The sequence below is a fragment of the Macrotis lagotis genome, chromosome 1, assembly GCF_037893015.1.
Source record: "Macrotis lagotis isolate mMagLag1 chromosome 1, bilby.v1.9.chrom.fasta, whole genome shotgun sequence".
Taxonomy (NCBI): Eukaryota; Metazoa; Chordata; class Mammalia; order Peramelemorphia; family Peramelidae; genus Macrotis; species Macrotis lagotis.
Window position 1 is genome coordinate 845,917,134 of NC_133658.1, and position 18,989 is coordinate 845,936,122.

At 37.8% G+C, this 18,989-nt stretch overlaps 1 protein-coding gene and 1 pseudogene across 1 annotated transcript in view; one reads left to right on the top strand and one right to left on the bottom strand.

Moving 5' to 3' along the window:
* Positions 1 to 18,989, bottom strand: part of LOC141508074 (CUB and sushi domain-containing protein 2-like) — a 312,588-nt gene that overhangs the window by 86,932 nt on the left and 206,667 nt on the right. The gene's annotated exons all lie outside the window — the stretch shown is intronic.
* On the top strand, positions 6,737 to 7,202 carry LOC141510244 (ubiquitin-ribosomal protein eS31 fusion protein-like; annotated as a pseudogene).

Below are 18,989 nucleotides of genomic sequence, written 5' to 3' on the forward strand. Positions count from 1 at the left end.
GAGAGACAAGTGAATTTAGAATACCTACCCCAGGTGTTCACATGGACTATTTGTGCTAGATCTGTGCCCATATGGTTTGATCAGCCACAGTTGTGCACACTGTAATTTGCCTCTAACACAGTGATGTCATTTTGGTCTTCTTCAATAAAGAAGGACAAGAACCAACCAACCAGCAGTCTCAGATTCCTTGACTTAACTTGAAATGGGTGCTTAGTTCATAAAACTGGTGTCCTAGTCAAATGAGATCTTGTATGGAATGCCTTTTGTAAAGTTTCAAATGCCATAGACAAGCTGGTTATTACTATCACATTCTTCTCTGGATAGATAACATGTGGAATATTGTGCTCAGATGGTGGGAGACACATTTTAGGTAAAACACTGCTAAGCTGAATAGCCTCTGGATGGTCCTAGATGATCCCTGAGTTCATGAAATGTGAGCCTCAGTGGAAGGAGCTGTGGAAGGAGCTGGGAGGGCAGAATGAGGAACAATGGTAGAAATTGCAAAGAAGCCTATTTAGGCTTGATGTCAGGAAAAACTTGTTAGTGTTTAGAGTTCCTCAAGAGAGGAATTATCTGCTCCACACTTCTCTTTAGAGTTTTCCAAGGTGAGTCTGAATGGTCACTTGTCAAGAATGTAGTAATTGGTATTATTTTTTTGATATAGGTTGAACTAAATGACCATTTGGGTAGGGACTCTAACTCCAACATTTTGTAAACTTCAAATATTAACTTTGATTATTATTACAAGGCCACATATACTTCTCACCCAAATAGTTCCAATTCCCCACAAGTTTCACTGGCCTTTTCAAAGGCTATAGTTTACATTCTTCCCTCCCCTCCAGCAATTTATGTCTCACTCTGCCTCCAAAATGAATAAGGAGTTAAAAAAATACCTATATTGGCATTTGGGGTTATTCAGAAAGCTTTTCCCGGATAAAAACCTATACCTCAATACAGTTATTTTCTTTTTTCCTTCATTCCTTAAGTCCCTGTGGACTCTTGTACTCTACTGATCAATATTCAAAATATTGGCTAGAATACCCCCCTTCTCACTTCCATCTCTTAGCTTCTGTAACTTCCTTCCAATTTCATCTCACATCCCAACTTCTATAAGAAATCTTTTTAAGTCTCTCCCAGTGCTAATGTCTTTCCTCTGACATTACCTCCCACTTAAAATGTATATGCTACAAATATTATTTGCATATTGTATTCCTCATTAGAAAGAGAGTAATTTGAAGATGGGGACTGCTTTTGCCTTTTTTGTATGCTAGTGCATTGTCCATTAGTAAACACTTAATAATACTTGTTGATTGAAATATGACTGATAAACATAACCTCTGTTTCTCCACAGGACTTGAATCTCTCAGATAACAGAGATACTGACCTCCTTTTGGTTCAGAAAATTAAGTCCTACAGTTCTTTTTCCCATTCTTTCCAATAGGAACTTCTTTGAACCAGATTAGACAATACAGTTCCTCTACAATTGATTATTTGAACCTACATGTAAGATCTTCACATTTGTTCCTGACTGTGAAGATGTCACCACTAGACAAGACTGAGAAGGAAGAAGCTGAATTAGGCATTTTTCAAGGTTTAATTAGCATTCTATTCTAGGCATTGGAATGAATGAAATTACCCTTAGGTCGCTACTAAAGCTCTGAGCTAGATCTAGGGGCAAACTGTTCAATTGTAATCCTGAATTCCTTGTGACATTCTGTTTCTGGCCTTAGCTGATTGACTGACTAGCTAATTGGGGCTACCTAGAAGACAGCTATGGTTTTCAGACAGTCACCCAGAATCAGATAGTCAAGGCAACCAATAAAACAGGCAAGAAGCATGACCTCTGATGTAACAAGTGCCCTCTAAGCAGAAGGCACCTGTCAGGATGAGATGTCTCATGGGCTTTCACTGTGTAATTGGAAATGTAAACTGAGCTATGTGGGTGGAAAAAAGATTTTTGTGGGTCTTTATCTTAAATAGCTGACAGCTAATCATATTGCATTCTTAATCAAAATATTATTCAAGGTAAGAATGCATAGTAATCAGGGACACACAGATAAACACACGGTATATGAGCTCACTTCTGGAAATGGAGATAACGTTAATTAAATAGTCATTTAATTTGAATTAAGATGGATTCACTCCATTTAAGGTGATCAGAGCCTTGCAGGAAACACTCGCTATATGCCATATGTACATTTCAATGTAAGTTTTTTTTTGGCACAGGGTTACCTATGTTATTACAAATCTACCCTGCCCTACCCCTCTGTGCCATCTCTGATCTTATTTCCTGGCTCATTGAGAAATATAGAACCTAAAAAAATGGAAAGGAATTAAGATCCCAGAGAGTTTACCTTTCAACTAGAATATGATTCTCCTCTACAACATCCTTGATAATTAGTCATTCAGGCTCTTTTTGGATACTGCAAGGGACAAGAAACTTACTACTTCTTAAGGCAGTTCATTCCATTTTTAAATAGCTCCAACTATTAAAATGTTTTTCATTATATTGAGACAACATTACCTTCCCAGTAATGACATTAGCCCTACTTCCACCTTCTGGGTTTAAGCATTATACATCTCACTCTTCTTCCACTGAGTAGTCCCTTATGTGACATGATTGCCAATCTTTTCACCACCCTGATGGCCTTCCTCTGGACATGGTTTAGTTTGTTGGTCATAAAAAGTAGTGCCCAGAATACTCAATAGACATTTCTGAAGGCAAAATAGACAACTCCAGACACCTCTGGAGACCACCACATGCATAGGTCTGCACATTAAGACAAAATATCATAAAATCAGAGAGCATCAGATCTGGGAATGAGCCTTAAGGGCTTTAAAAACATTCTTAAGGTGTTCTTAAACTTTTTGGCATCTACAGCTTTTTCAGGCTAATTAAGCCTATAGGCCCTTTTTCAGAAAAAATGTTTTAAATAATTGAAGGAAATGCTCGGTTTTACTTAGAGGTAAGTAAAGAGAAAACTATATTTTTTCCCATCCAAAGTTACAAACCTTCTAAAATTGGTGTTGTAGACTCCAGATTAAAAGTTCCTGATCTAGTTTAAAGTCTTCATTTTATGTTGGCAAAAAAATGACAGACACAGAAGTTCCTAACCTGTATTTTCAGATGATTAAGGAAATGGAGAATAATCTTTATCACCTCCAACTATGGGACTTTGTGAGACATTGACTAAGATTATTATAGAAGTACTTGCAATCAAACTCTGAATTCTATGTTGACCTTTACCCATCCATCAGAGTTGCCAACCTGAGCCTTCAAAGTCACTAAGCTTGATAATGACAATTAAAAAATAAATGTGTTCTTGATAACCATCCCCAAACTTGGAAGTTTTGACTGAAGGAAATAGATCAGAAAGACAATGGAGAAGACAAGCACACATTTCCACAAATACTCAAAAAGAGAAGAGAATATATGCTTTGCACCTCCTCCTCCTCCTCCTCTTGGCACAGATGGTGGGCTATGGGTACAAAATTGCACATATAATGTTAATCTTCCTTGACATATTGATTAGATACACTGAAATGTTTTTTTCAACTTTCTTGTAAAACCTTTCTTATAAGGGGTAGTGCTATGAAAGGAGAGAAAGAAGAAAGAATGTAGATGATGTAAAACATATAGCAATAAAATTTATGTAATTATTTTTTTAAAGAAACAAAATTGGGGTGGAAGTGGACCTAATCTGTAGAGTTCATTGGATATACAAACCAGAGAGATCAGGAAGCAGTTGTTCTAATCCTGATACTTCTCTTCCTGTTAGAGGTGAGAAGGTAGTGAAAACAAAAACGGTCTCAGACTTGGAGCTAGATACAAGCTATCTATCAGAATTATGGGTATTACTACCAAGATGAGTTAAGTTGGAAGCAGAGAAGGATTTGAGGATATCAAAACAAGTTGATTCTGAGAACCATGTCATTTGATGAGATGGAAAGAGGTCAAATTCCTTTTCCAAATCATATTCTTGCTCCTAGTATGCCCCTGATCATTGAAAAAGGGAGCTCTAAACCCATAACTCCTTCCCATAGTTCTTTAAACAGCAGGGTAAAATACCAAGAGCAGGAGGAGATTTACATTTTGGGAAGGGATTATATATAGTTTTCTTATCTTTTTTTGACCTAGATAATAAAATCTATGTGGTCACTGGGTGGATTACCCGTGTAATAATAATAAAAATTAGTGAGGATTATAAATGCAAAGGTAAGACCCTCAAAAGGTAGAAAAGAGAGATAAAGAGCAGAGATGAGAAAATTGCTATTTTAGTAATTTTAGTTCTTATTCAGAATCCTGGGCAAGTAGGGTTTTATTCTTGTCCCACTTTTTCAAATTTGAGACTTGGCTGGGTTTGAGTTACTTGAGAATAGGCATGGAGAAAATCACCTTTAATGGAAATTAATTCATTTAAATTGGCAAAGTTGACAAAAAAGGAAAATGACAAATGCTGGAGGGCATGTGGGAGAACGGGTACATTAATGCTCTGTTACTAAGGCTATGAACTTGTCCTAGTCATTCTGGAAAGCAATTTAGAATTCTGTCCCAAACTATTAAACTCTATAGACCCTTTGACCCAGCAATGTCATTATTAGGTCTATGTCACAAAAATATAAAAGAAAGAAGGAAAAGACTGAAGTGCACAAAAATATTTTTAGCAACTCTTTGTGATGGCAAAGAATTGGAAACTGAGGGGGGTGTCCATCAATTGGGGAATGGCTGAAGAAGTTATGGTATCTAAATGTAATGAAATGCTACTGTGCTGCTAAAAATGATGGAGAGATTTTCAGAGAAACCTGGAAAGATTTGTATGAACTAATACAGAGTGAGATGAGCAGTATCAGAAGAACAATTTATACAATAACATCAATATTATAAATATAAACATTTTTGAAAGATTTGGAATGTTGATCAATATATTGACATACCACAGTTCCAGAGGACTGGTGATGACAGAGTTGATAAACTCAGAGTGCAGTGTTAGATCACTGGTCAATATGGGAATTTGTTTTACTTGTTTATACACGTTTGGTACAGGGGTTTTGTTTTTCTTGCTTTCTACTAGGGGTTGTGAAGAGAAGAGAGAGGGAGATAAGATTGATCTTCATTTGAAAATAAAATAAAATTTGATTTAAAGATAGTATTTCTTTAAGATGACATCTTATTTCTTATCAGTTTGCAGAAAAGCAGAATGATGAGCCTGGTTCAAGTTGCCACTATCCAAGAAGGACTTGAAATGCCATGCAAGGAAACCCACCAAATACACACCTACCTAACACTATAATCACAAGAGTAATATATGAGCTTTACACTGCAGTTTACTTAACAAAAAACTTTCTCACAACAACACCATGAATTAGATAGTGAAAACATTATTATTTTTACAAATGAGGAAACTGAGGCACAGATCCATTAAATAACTTCATAATATTTGAGAGGTCAGATTCAGAGGAATCCCAAAGATCAGTTAACCAAGGTCTAGACAGTTCATGCTATTTGAATTTTTAAAACTAATGAAAATAGACAAGATTTAAACCTAGGTCTTTTAACTCTAGATTTATTGTTATCTAACCCAATATAATACAATTAGTAAGTAAAAGTATCTGAAATTGAACCTAAGTACCCTGAATACAAGTCCAATAATCTTTCTATTAAACTACAATGCCCCTCAGTTAAATAAGAGATGTCTTTTGAGTATATATACAACTTTAAAGTAATTTTCTGCTCCCCACCATTGAAACTATAGACATAGATGGTACTTCTAACTCTTTTCTTATTGTCCTCATCAATAGTACATTACTTGAAGCTACTGACAGCTAGAAATGAATTGCATTTACTCATTCAATCAACAAACATTTATTGAAATGATGCTGTGTGTGAGGCCATTCACTGTAGGGGATATAATGATGATGATAACAGTTTATACTTGCATAACACAGTTTGCAAAGCACTTTGCATACATTATCTCATTTGATCCTTATACCATCCCTGGTAGGAAGGCATCTGTGGTGTCTACATCCAAGTGAGAGCTGTGGGGGTAGCCCATCAAAACTGGGAATTAATTTCTCCAGTTCTTGGAGGAATCCGGGTCTATATAAGTGTTGGTTTTTTTGCTCTCTTTTTTTTTTGACTTAACAAAACTCATTCTAAAATATTTCCATCACATCTAATAAGTTCATAAATGATAGCAGTTAGTTTTAAACTGTTTCTAGTTTTAAACCCCTTTTTACTTTTCACAAGAGGGCCCCAACTTGTTTTGGGTCCCATGGAGAGTCCAGAGAAAGGGGACAAGCATAATGTGATGACTGGAGACTACTTTATAGGGAATTGGTAACATTTAGTTTGATGAAGAAATTTCTCAATCATAGTTGGAACTGGGAAGAATTTAGACATAACATTTTTCAAGTATTTTAAAGATTATCTTATGGAAGAAAGACAAGAATTGTTATGGATAGGAAAAGCTCAGCTCAGTGTAAGAAAGAAAAAAAGATTTCTCACTATCAGAGCTGTCCAAAAGTGGCATGGGGTATCTCAGAAAGTAGTGAGTCATTAATCATTAAAGGTCTTCACAAAGTACTCAAATGGCCACTAATCAAGGACATTGTAAAGGAGAGTGGGTCACTTTTTCAGTGGCAACAACTCTCAAATATTGCTCTCACCCTAATGAGGCAAGAATTCCACCTTTTCACTCTTTCAGTTCTGCCATCAATGGGTGGACCCTGCACCACTATGCAGATTTTTGTGAAGACTGATGGGGAAGGTGATCACCCTTGAGGTCAAACCATCGGATAATTTTGAAAATGTCAAGGCCAAGATACAAGATAAGGAAGATATCCCCTGATCAACAGAGACTGATTTTTGTGGGCAAGCAACTGGAAGATGGACGTACTTTGACTACAACATTCAGAGCGAGTCTACCCTTCATTTTGTTCTGAGGCTTTGGGGTGGTGGTGCAAAGAAGAGTAAGAAGTCTTACACCATTACCAAAAAGAACAAACATAAGAGAAAGAAGGTTAAGCTTCCTGTTCTGAAATACTATAAGGTTGATGAGAATGGCAAGATTAGCTACTGCCTTTGACAGGTATGCCCTTTTGATAAATGTAGTGCTGGAGTCTTTATGGCTAGCTATTTTGACAGACATTATTGTGGCAAGTGTTGTCTAAAATACTGCTTCAACAAACCAGAGCACATATAAATGTATATGTGTTAATAGAAAATTCAACTATTAAAAAAAAGAATCACACATTCTCTACCTGGGAAATAATAATACTTGTACCAACTATCTCCCAGGATTTTGGTTAAGGAAAGGACTTTTTAAATTTTAAAGTCATTTATGGATGGCCATCCTGTATTAGTTATCCTCTTAGCCTTAATTCATTTGCACATCTGATAATATTCCACTTCTGCCTTTTTCCAAGTCCCTAATAAAAAATGGTAAGTTGAGCAGGGTCAAGGAGAGATACCTGTAGAATTTTACAGTAGACCCCCCCTCCAGGGTGGTGTAAGTGTGTGTGTGTGTGTGTGTGTGTGTGTGTGTGTGTGTGTGTATGTACAATCAAAACTGTGATTACATCATTTGTCTGCCTCAGTTTCCTTATCTATAAAATGGAAATAATAATAGTAGCTACTTCACAATGTCACTATGAGGTCAAAATGAGAAAATCTTTGTAAAAGCACTGTGAAAATTATAGTGCTATAGAAATACTAACTACTAGTAGTTGTAGTAGTAGTGGTAGTAATAGTAGTAGTAGTAGTAGTAGTAGTAGTAGTAGTAGTAACAGCAATAGCAATAGCATCAGTAGTAGCATTTCATTCATGAGAGGAATTTCCAAGGTAGAAACACCCCCCTCTCTGACAGGGAACTGAGGTAGGAAATGTGGTATGATAGAAAAGAGATCAGATTTGGAGTCAGGGTTTCAAATCTCAGTTCTTATTATTTATTTGTGACCTTGGGCAAAATCATTTTAAGTCTCTGAGTTTCCTCATATGTAAAATGAGTTGTTTGGACTAGATGGCCTATGAGGCCCCTTCCAGTTTGAAAACTATGATACTATGAACTATCCATAACTTAGTGAATTAATGGGTTACATGGGGACACTGAGAGATCCAGTGACTTGTCCACAGTCACGTACTGGAAATATGTCAATGAACTTGAATACAAAAGTTGACCCTCTCTCATTTGTATCATAATTTGTTTTCTAAGTTGATACACATCCATTGGTTAACTCTCTTGAGTCTCATCACCTACAAATCCACCAAACTCCACTGGCATCTAGCTGACATTTCTGTATTTATTCTACTAATATACCGAGATGCCTTAAAAAGTTTCTTAAAATCCAATAATGCTCTGCCCTGGTCTGGTAACCCTATCATTAAAGGAAATAAGGCTAGCCATGTCTAGCTCATAGTGGACTTAAACTATTTCCTTCCTACATAGATGATGCCAATACCCCCAATGACTTGTGATCACCTTTCTATTCTTGATCATCTCTAGAGGGTAGAAATACTTTGATTCCAACAAAAGCAAGCAGATGATAAAATGCTCTCTGGCTCTCTGGCTAAGTTTAACTTCCAACATGGTCATGAGAAGTAGGTAAGGCAAGGAAAGGGGACTACTGGTGCATTCATTGAGCAGGAGGTAAGTGTTGGGCCAGAGAGGAACTTTTTTTTTTCAATTTCCCACAGAGCTTGATCTCTCAAATCATCACCCATAATTGGCCCTGGGCTGCCCAAGTGAATCACACATGGCTGAAAATAACATCATCACCAGGCAATTTCATCTGAGGGCACTCAGCTGTCAGACGAGGAATAAGGGGGAATGCTCACTCCATTGGGAAGGTCACAGCAAACGGAAAGGCTGCCAGCCATGTCATGCCACAGTCTATCCTCTGTCACTAACCCTTCTGTGATGGGCAAAATATTTGCTTCTTGTGACCTGGGTAGCTCAGAAAATTTAGGAAAGATGAAGAAGAGTTGTTAATAACACTTACTTATGAAAAAAAGTGGGGCCCCTCTTTGCACAATCTCCTACCTACTACTCAGGAATTTATAATTCGGTGTACCTACTAGGGCTACAAAAGCCAAAATGAAAAAGTTCCTATCCCCAAGGAGATTACAATCTATCAAACTTGACTATAATAACCATCATATATAAAAGAATACACACAATACATAGACTATGAATACAATGTAATTTTGGTGAGTTAAGCAATAGCAGCCAGAGAAATTGTGAAGAGCTTCATGTAACGGGTCGTACTTGAGTTGAGGTTTGAAGAAAACGAAAGATTTTAAGAAATGGAGATGAGGATGAAGAGCATTCTAAGCTTGGGGGACTGACCACATACAGCAAAGGTAAATGGAAGGCCATGTATGAGGAAAACCAAGAAAGTTAGTTTGAATGGACCAAAGGGAAAAATGAGTAAGAAGTCTGAAAAGGTAAGATGGGGACCAGGTTGGAAAAGATTTTAAAACATCAGGGCAGCTAGATGGTATAGTGAATAGAGCAGACACTAGCTGCATGAACCTGGACGAATCACAAACCCAGTTGTCTCCAAAAAAAAGAAAAAAATCAGACATAAGAAGGTCATGGAAAAAAGACTTTCAGAAAGAGTTGGCTTTATATCATGCCTTTGACACATTCTGACTGTATGACCCTGGGAAGTCACTTTACTTCTCTATGCTACAGGCAATGATGTCCATAAGCTACATATTACTTGCTGATCTACAGTGGTAGGGGAGTTTCTGCACTGGAAATTACTCACATTGCATAAATGAAATCACAATTCTCAATCAATCAACAAACAAATATAGTACTCTAGAAAATACTTCACTGGGAGTTTTCAGGTAATTGAATGATACAGCTCATAAAGATATTTCTGTAAGGATATAGTTAGTACATTACCATGTAATATTGGGCATCATGGTTACCTGTCAATGTGACATAAGTTTTGGAGGGCATTGATCATGTGTTCTCTAAATTTAAATCTTCCTTAGCACTTGGTTAAGTAATTTTCATTCAGTAGAATATAAGCTCCTAGAAGGCAAGGACTATTTCATTTTTATCTATATATTCTTTACATTTATATTTGTCTTTCTATTCCCATTACCTTGTATGATATCTTTATATTCCCAGTGCCTAGCATACCTTGTATATAGTAAGCACATTGAATTTTATTTAACTGAATTAATAACTGTTTGCAGAATGGAATTTAATCAAATTAAATAAAAGAGTTTTGATGTCTTGTGTGTCAACAGTGAAATTAGGATGCTTAATTTCATGTTAAACAGACCCACATTCTACCATTGATATATGAGAGTCAGTAGGGCGCAGAGTGACCATCTGTCTTTACTTTTATTGCAAGGAATTTGATGACTTTTGGCATCAAAGGAGTTTGAAGTTGATTCTCTTTCCCTGCTCCTGTCCACAATCATTTCTACATCTCACAAGTCATTGTGTTTGAAAGGAATATTTCCGAGATCGAAGAACAGCTTCCCTTTGGTGTAAGTCAATTATGTCACTGTGACTGCCTGAGGGCTCTTTTCAATTGACTTTTCCAGTGAGTAATCAAACTTAATGCCCCAGCCCCTGACTCACTTCAACCACAGGGTCCCCATCCTCATTGGAGGTCACTTAGTTTAGTCATGAAGCACCTACAAAGTCTTGAAAAAGTCGCTGTTGGGTAAGGGAATAAAAAGGAATAGGCTACATCTCAAATCTTTCTTACACCATACCTTAACCAATCAGTTACAAAGACAGGTCAGTAACATTGGAGAGATCTGACGAATATAGAAACAATAGAATTTAGTGGTATATTAGATATGGGGAGTAGTGTTAAGAGAGGGTTAGACATAGTCTTTGATTGGAAGCCTGACTGGGAGTCTGGAGGTACTCTCAACAGTAATAGAGGAGTGGAAAAAAAGGGGAGGCTTTGGGAGGCAAAATAATGAGTTCAGGTGATTGGCTATGACTTTTCACTTAGGCATGTTTTAGCTCCCCAATGCCACTATAAGTCCTGAAGGACAGGGATCCTATTCTTCACTTACTTATGAACTTTCTACACTAGAACCTTTTGACCTAGAACAGTAGTATGTAAAAATGGACACTCTATAAGTTCTTGTTGGAATAAAGATGACTTGATTTGTGTCTTAGCAGGCTTATGGTTTAACTAAGGAGACAAAAATAACATCTCAGAGAACAAACATTAGAGAAATCACCAGGCAGCCAACCCTTATTTGTTCAGTTCTATCTGACATTTATCCCTTTAAGACCCAACATTTTGTTTTTATTTTAACTTATTTTCTGGAACAACTTTCTAAAATATACTACAGTTCTCTTTTGTTTGGGAAGACAGCATATTGTACTGAATGGAGAGTACAATACCTGGTTTGGAATCAAATCTCATCTCTGATACTTATCAGCTGAGTGACTCCATGCAAGTCACTTAACCTCTCTTTGCCTCATCTGTAAACTGGTGATTTTAATACTTATAATCCTTATTTAATAGAATTGGTTGTAAGGCAATATCTTTGTAGGCTTTAAAACACTATAGGAATATAAGAATTATTATTTCTTGATAGCTTAAGATAATCATTTTTTATAATGTTCTAATATACTTGACTATAATGTAATATGCCATCAGGAGGTTGTTAGCAGGAGGTAGGGGTATGGTTAGCAATGTTTATCCCTATACTGAGGGTGCCTAGGTGGATAGAGTGGGTCTATTTTTTTCATTAGGAGGTCATCTGCTGCTATCAACTTAACTTCCCCACCCCACCCCAGTACTATGTATTATAGCCACCAATGCTGTATAGGTTCTTATCATCTGTCACCTGAACAATTGTTATAACCTAATTTGTCTTCCTGCTTCAACTTTCACCCCACCCTAATCCAATCTCAATTTAACTGATAAAGTGAATTTTCTAAAGCTCAGTCTATTCATCTCACACTCCTACTCAAAAAACGACCTTAGCTTCCAATTCTCTTGCAGATCAAATATAAAATTGTTGAGGTCCTTCACCATTCTGCTTCTACCTATCTCCCAATCTTCTTAGATTTTTCTCCCCTTTAATACTCTAGGTGCAGGAGTCTCAGAAAGCACTCGAAATTCAATAAATCAAGGAGTATTTTAGGAAGGAAACAAACATTTGACCAAAAATTACAAGCAAGTGATGTTATAAATATACAAATAGTCCTCCACAAAAAAAAAGATTCTCCACCTCTGCTATGAGCATCCAGCATTAAATTATGACTACATCTTCCAATACCTTTGCATGAGCTATTGCCCAGATTTGGCATGTTCCCCTTCCTCATTGCTTCTCTGGATTCCTTAAATAATCCAACTCAAATGCCACATTTGCACAAAGACTTTTTGGATACTCCCAGCTATTGGAAAGCCTTGCTTTCTTAGATGATATTTCCTCCACTCTATATAATTAATTCTCTATGAGTTGTCTCCCCCATCAAGATGTGAGCTCCTCAATAACAGCAGGGGCCAATTCTTATTTTCTTTGTATGCACACCTTTTAGCAGAGTTCCTATTGTATAACAAATACTTAATAAATGATTATTGTGAGTAAAAATGTGCAACCATCTGCCCCCCCCCCAAAAAAAACACCAATAAATAGACTTTGAAGGAAAGAAGAGACATTTCAAGGCACAGGCTCCAAGAGCCTGGATGGGGGGCAGAGATAAATAATATAAATAAGTTCATAATCATCATCTCTAATTCATTTAAGAATCCTTGACTCAAAATCTACCACCTGCACTTAATGAATTGCTTTGGGATCGAGTTATTTGTTGAATTGAATAGAAAGCACAAATTCTTTCAATGGTCATTCTGATTTTGCTTAGGCCTCTCAGAAGGTATTGTTCTCTTTCTTCAGGGGTCTCAACTGTGGTCAAGATAGTCAAGTTTTCCAGATAGAAGTTTTTAAATGTGTGACAATATTGTGTACATATATGTATATGTGTATACAAATGTATGATAATAGAATCATGTTCTATTCCACACATATGTATAGTCTTTTCTATTCTAATCCATTCTATTTTGGTCTAGCCAAATTCATCATTACTTGACATCATAAATGTCAATCTACTGAATATTTTGTGTTCCTTTCTTCCACTTATGCCTAAATTAGACTTCTGGTTATTCTCATTGAGTTTTCAGTCTTCTAGTTAGTTGTCTATCAGCTCCATTCTTGAAGTACAGTGGTCCAGTCTTTCTCTGCCATTTTGGAATCATGAATCTGGGCAGTGTCTTTGATATAATGCATTGGATTTACTGTGAATATGTACTTTCCCCCTGGGAAAGTGCTAATTTTCAGGTAGGGCAGCCCTGGTCAGGTTCAGAACACTTAGGTCATTCAATCTCAATGAAGTGTCAATGCAATTTGAAAGAAGGCTAGAAGCAATGCAAATTTAATTATATAGTATAATAAATAGATAATAGACAAACAGTTCAAGTCAGAGCTAATGACTCCAATCCTTTTAAATGGCCTAAATGATTCTCCACAGGTGGGCAGGTATAGCTAAAAGCAAAAAGGGAGAAGCTTTGGACCAGAGAATGTCAGAACTAGAAACTTGAGGACCTAATTCCAGCATTTTATAGATGGAAAAACTAAGACCCAGAAATAGCCAGGGAAACATGACATGACATAAATTGCATTTTTAGGTATATGTTTACAAAAGAGTTGTTGATGATGATGACGATGATGATGATGATGATGATGATAATGATGTTTGTCCTTCATTCTTGAAGAAGTTAATGACATCAGGGCAGTGATACCATGACATATACATGAATTGACTTGAGTGAGGAGGTACTAGGGTAATCACCAGTTTCACTTTCTCTTCCAGAGCCATCTGTATGCAGTAGCCAGATATGGATCAGGATGACTGGAGATAACCCTAGATGTGAAGCAATCAGGGTTGGGTGACTTGAAAAAGATGTGGAAGGAAAAGGAGGAGGGAAGAAAGGGAGAGAGTGGGAAAGAAGAGAATTTAGAGCTTCTACTAGCTTGGGGATGGGTATTAGTTTAAATAATGGAGAAAGGTATTGAAGAGATTAATAAGTATTAATTGCTTAATTAGTTGATAATAGATATTAATTACTAAACTTGTATCCCCAGCATCTAACACATTCCCTGACCAGTCCTAGGTGTTTAATAAATACTTGTTAATTGGTTGATTAATAATTAGTAAATCAGGTTATCAGTCTAAATTCATTCATTCATTTAATTCCAGCTATTCACTCAACACACACTTATCAAACGCCTACTGTGTGCATAACATTGAATTTCATAACAAGCGAGGCAGAAAAGATAATTTAGGTGTGATTGCTACCTTCATGGATCTTGAAGCATTGAAAAGACGATGATACAGACCAAACTGAGAAATCACAATATTTTACCACAAGGATCTAGAGTTGTAATTTCAAAAGGTCAGCAAGTCTTTTGAAGAAAGATTTTTAGGAACAGACATGTATTGGTGTCAGCTGTAAAAATGTAGAGGCAGGTATAGACAGTAGGCATTCAGACAAAGAGGCTAAGAAAAGGTATGCAAGTCTTCTGATCTGCATGAACAAAGGTACTCTGGTCTAGTGATAGATGTGGAAGTCAAGTCAACTTCAAGTAAAGTCTCCTCTCTGACATTTATAGACTTTAAGACCAGTAATTGAACTTCTTGGAGCCTTTATTTCTTCATCTGTAAAATGGGGATGACATGCCATTTTGAAAAATTTAGAGTACTATATAAATTCCAATTATCATTATCAATTATTATTACCATTAGCAATATGTGTTATCATGGGACAAGTGTAATTCATAGCTACAAGAAAGCCTTTTAATAGAAATAGCTAACATTTATATTGGGTGGTTAGGTGGTGTCACAGTGCAGAGAGTGCTGGGACTGCAGACAGGAAGACATAACAATCTGAGTTCAGATCTGCTCTCATATACTTACTAGCTGTGTGACTGTTGATAAGTCATTTCACCCTGTTTGCCTCAGTTTTCTCATCTGTAAAATGAGCTAAGAAAAACCCAACGGGTCACAAAGACTTGGACATAATTCAGCATCACAAATTAAAAAAAACATCGATAAATCATGTTCTATAGGCCAGACACTGTGCTAAGCCCTTCGCAAATAGCATCTCATTTGATCCTCACAACAACCCTGTGAGGTAGATACTGCTATTTCTCCAATGAGGAAACTGAGGTAAACAGAGGTTAAATGACTTGCCCAGAATCTCACACTCAATTAGCAAATGGGATGAATTTGAACTCAGTTATTCCTGACACCAGGCCCAGCACTCTACCTACAACACCACCTAGTTGTCGAATACCATATATTTGAAAGATGCTCACTCAGTTGATATCAGGCTCATCTTCAAGAACTAAAGACAAATAACAGAAAATACCTAGTAAGAAAGAATCAATCACTTCCTAGGGCAGCCCATCCCACTTTTAGACAACTCTGACTCTTCAATTTATCTCTGCAGTTTCCACTCTTGTTCTGCCCTTTTTGGTTAACAGTGCTTGTCCTTCATTCTTGAAGAAGACCATGACATCATGTGAAGGTGATGCCAGGAGAAGTGCATAAATTGAATTATAGTGAAGGGGTGCTATACTAAGTCACCAGTCTCACCTTCTCCTCCAGAACAATCTGTGTTCAGTGGCTAGATTTAGATCAGATCAACTGGAGGCAGAGTTAAGTGACTTGCCCAAAGTCACACAGCTAATAGGTATCAAGTGTCTGAGGCTGGATTTGAACTTCCATCCTCCTGACTCCAAGGTCAGGGCTCTATCCACTGGACCACCTAGCTGCCCTTGGTATACAGTAGGTACTTAATAAATGCATGTTAACTTAAACCAACTTTTGTGGCATATCATATTTCTTCATAACTATTGTGCAGAAGAGAACATAATGGTAGTCTCCTAGGGTCTGACAGTGAAATTATTACCCTCATTCCTAATCCTCAACACTGGAGTCTCTTAAAATACAATCTGAGATCACATGACCTTTTTTGTTGTTGATTCACCTTAAGCTTGTTGTCCACTTAAAAACTATGGATCTTTTTCATGTGAAAAGTCATGATGGCTAAAAAAAAAAAAAAAAGAGGGGGCGGCTAGGTGGCATAATGGATAAAGCACCGGCCTTGGAGTCAGGAGTACCTGGGTTCAAATCTGGTCTGAGACACTTAATAATTACCTAGCTGTGTGGCCCTGGGCAAGCCACTTAACCCCCATTTGCCTTGCAAAAACCTAAAAAAAAAAAAAGTCATGATGGGAGTCATCTTTAAGAAAGGACTTATGGGGGGCAGCTAGGTAGTGCAGTGAATAGAGCGCTGGCCCTGGAGTCAGGAGTACTTGAGTTCAAATCCCACCTCAGACACACCTAGCTGTGTGGTCTTGGGCAAGCCACTTCACCCCATTGCCTTGCAAAAACTAAAAAAAAAAAAAAAAAAAAAAAGGTATTTGGCAATCCTAAAAATGAAACTGAAAGGTGGATGACAAAGCCTAGAGTTCCTTGGGGTTCAGTTGGCAGGTCAGAAACCAATGCTTGGGGTCTGAAGGAGAAGTAGAAGGTCAGATAGTAAGGCCTGGGAATCTTCCATAGCGATTCCATGTTCAACCAAGCAGTATACATAACCATGTCCATTTGTTAGGAGAAGAAAGTGGAGTAGAGTCCCACTCCAGTGGGCAGTTAGGGCTCCACCCACCACTACTGGAAAAGGAGAGTGGGCTAAGGAAGCAGGGGTTGGAGTAGAACAAGATTTCTAGAGAAGTTGGCTGGAGGGTTGGGGCAGAGTCTTCACACTAGATTCCCTCCCTCAGAGGAGGAGAATAGAAGGTCAGAGTCCAATCAAGAGGTTAAAAAGGAGAAGGAATCATTGTTAAGAAAGTTAGGTGAGTAGAGAGCTTTCTTTGGGACCTGAGGATAGGATTTGGGTCTAGAAAACTGGTAGAATGGGTTAGAAAAAAGAAGTCAATATGTAGTGTTTCCTATCCTTATCCTCACCCCCTACCCTCCATAGCATCTGGACCAGGCAGACTGGAAGCTGGGTCAGGGTCGGGGGGGCGCAGTACCACCTAAGCATTTGACCTCTTCTTTGCCCCCAGTGGTACATATGGTTCTGCTTACCCTTTCCCTCAGATTCTACTTGAAGAAACAAACCAGTCATAGCCTTGTTTCACCTGTTGATCTGTGATGTCTCAGAAAAACTCAGAAAAAGTCAACCTTAGCCAACCTGCCTTGCTCAAAGGGAAACAAATGCTGCTAATTAGCTTTTGGGATGTTTCTGGGGACTTGTTGTCTTAGATATGTACCGCCATCGTGTGATAATCACTCGAACCCAATTAAACAGTATTTTTCTTCAGCAAAGTGACACGTCTGACTTCACACTATTGCTGAGATAGGAAGGCTCTGCTCAGACAGATGGTGTTTGAACAGGCAGAAGGTAGAGAGAGCTTCATCCAGAGATGGGGCAGCAGGCAAGTCCGTAGGAACTGCTCTAGGCTGTATTTCAGCAACTTTGATTGAATCAGGTCTGGGCAGGAGGTTTTCTGGGAGAAGATGCATAGAAAGCTTGGAATGGAATTAGGTGGCAGCAGCTGATAATGTTGGAAGTAGGATCTCTGAGGAATGGTAAAAAGAACAGGAATTTGCAAACTCCTTAAGAGTATAGAGTATAGAGTTAATGGTTCCATGCTTTTTTTTTTCATTTTTATATCCCTAGCTCACAGTGTGGAACATTTGTTCATAGTAGTTACTTAATAAATATTCTTCCATCCAAGATAACTGGGCAGTGGAAAGAAGTCATTACCAGGAAGGGTAACCTAAACCTTTATCTCTCTCCTTTCCTTTTTACCCTCACTCAAGTAGCCTCAGAACCAACCCAGTATGTTTGAGCAGATAGATGCCACCAGTACCTTTACTTCTACCATTTGACTGCTCACAGGATTTGAATGAGTTGGAAACCAATAGTTCTACTCCTTCTGACAAGATGGAGGACCATAAGACCTTACCTCCTAAGGTCCTCCAGGAGTCACCACCATCTGTTCTGTTGTCCCCTAGTGCTGTTATCCTAACTATTTAAATAGCCTAAGGACCTAAGGTCTATCTTGCCACTTGCCTTGCCACACCGTACCCTTAGACTTATGGCTCTTTCCATCTACTCTGCAGCTGGATTTTCTTCTGCGTTGTCTCCTTTAATAAGGCTATCAGCTCCTTGAGGGAGAGTAGGACTGCATGATTTTCTCATTTGTATCTCCAGCATTTAGTATATTGCTAGGCACATAGTAAGGGCTTAATACTTTTTTCATTTGTTCATTCATTCATTCACTCACTCATTCATTCAGTCAGTCTAATTGTTTATCAGATTCAACAAACTAAGAAGAGGGGGAAACAATAAATGAGCAGAAAATGAGTGAATTCTAAAATAATGATACTCTGTAGGAAGAAAGACTTTTACACAATAAAGAGTAGTGAGCGCTTCCTCATGTCCAGTAAACTCTCTTTCACAGGAAAGCCCTTCTTCAGGTATTTGAATAGCTATAATGCTCTCCTAAGCCTTTTCACCTCCAGACTAAACATCCTCGGATCCTTGTTTGCCATGATTACAGACAGGCACAGTGGTACAGTGGATAGAATGCCCAGACTAGAGCCAGGAAAACTCATCTTCCTGAGTTCCACCTTTGTGACCCGGGCAAGCCATTTCACCTCCTTTGCCTATATTTCCTCATCTGTAAAGTGAACTGGCAAAGGAAATGCTTGCCAAGCAATCCCCCAATGGGGTCACGAAGAGGCAGACATGACTGAAAAGTGACTAAAAACAACTGAATAACTGAATAACAACAGTAACTATGGCATGATTGGCAATGCCGTGGCCATCTGGCCATTTTCCTCTGACCTAGCTCTGGTTTTTCCATGTCTTTCTTTAAAGGTTATTTACTCAGAATTGACCATAGCACTCCAGTTATTGTCTCA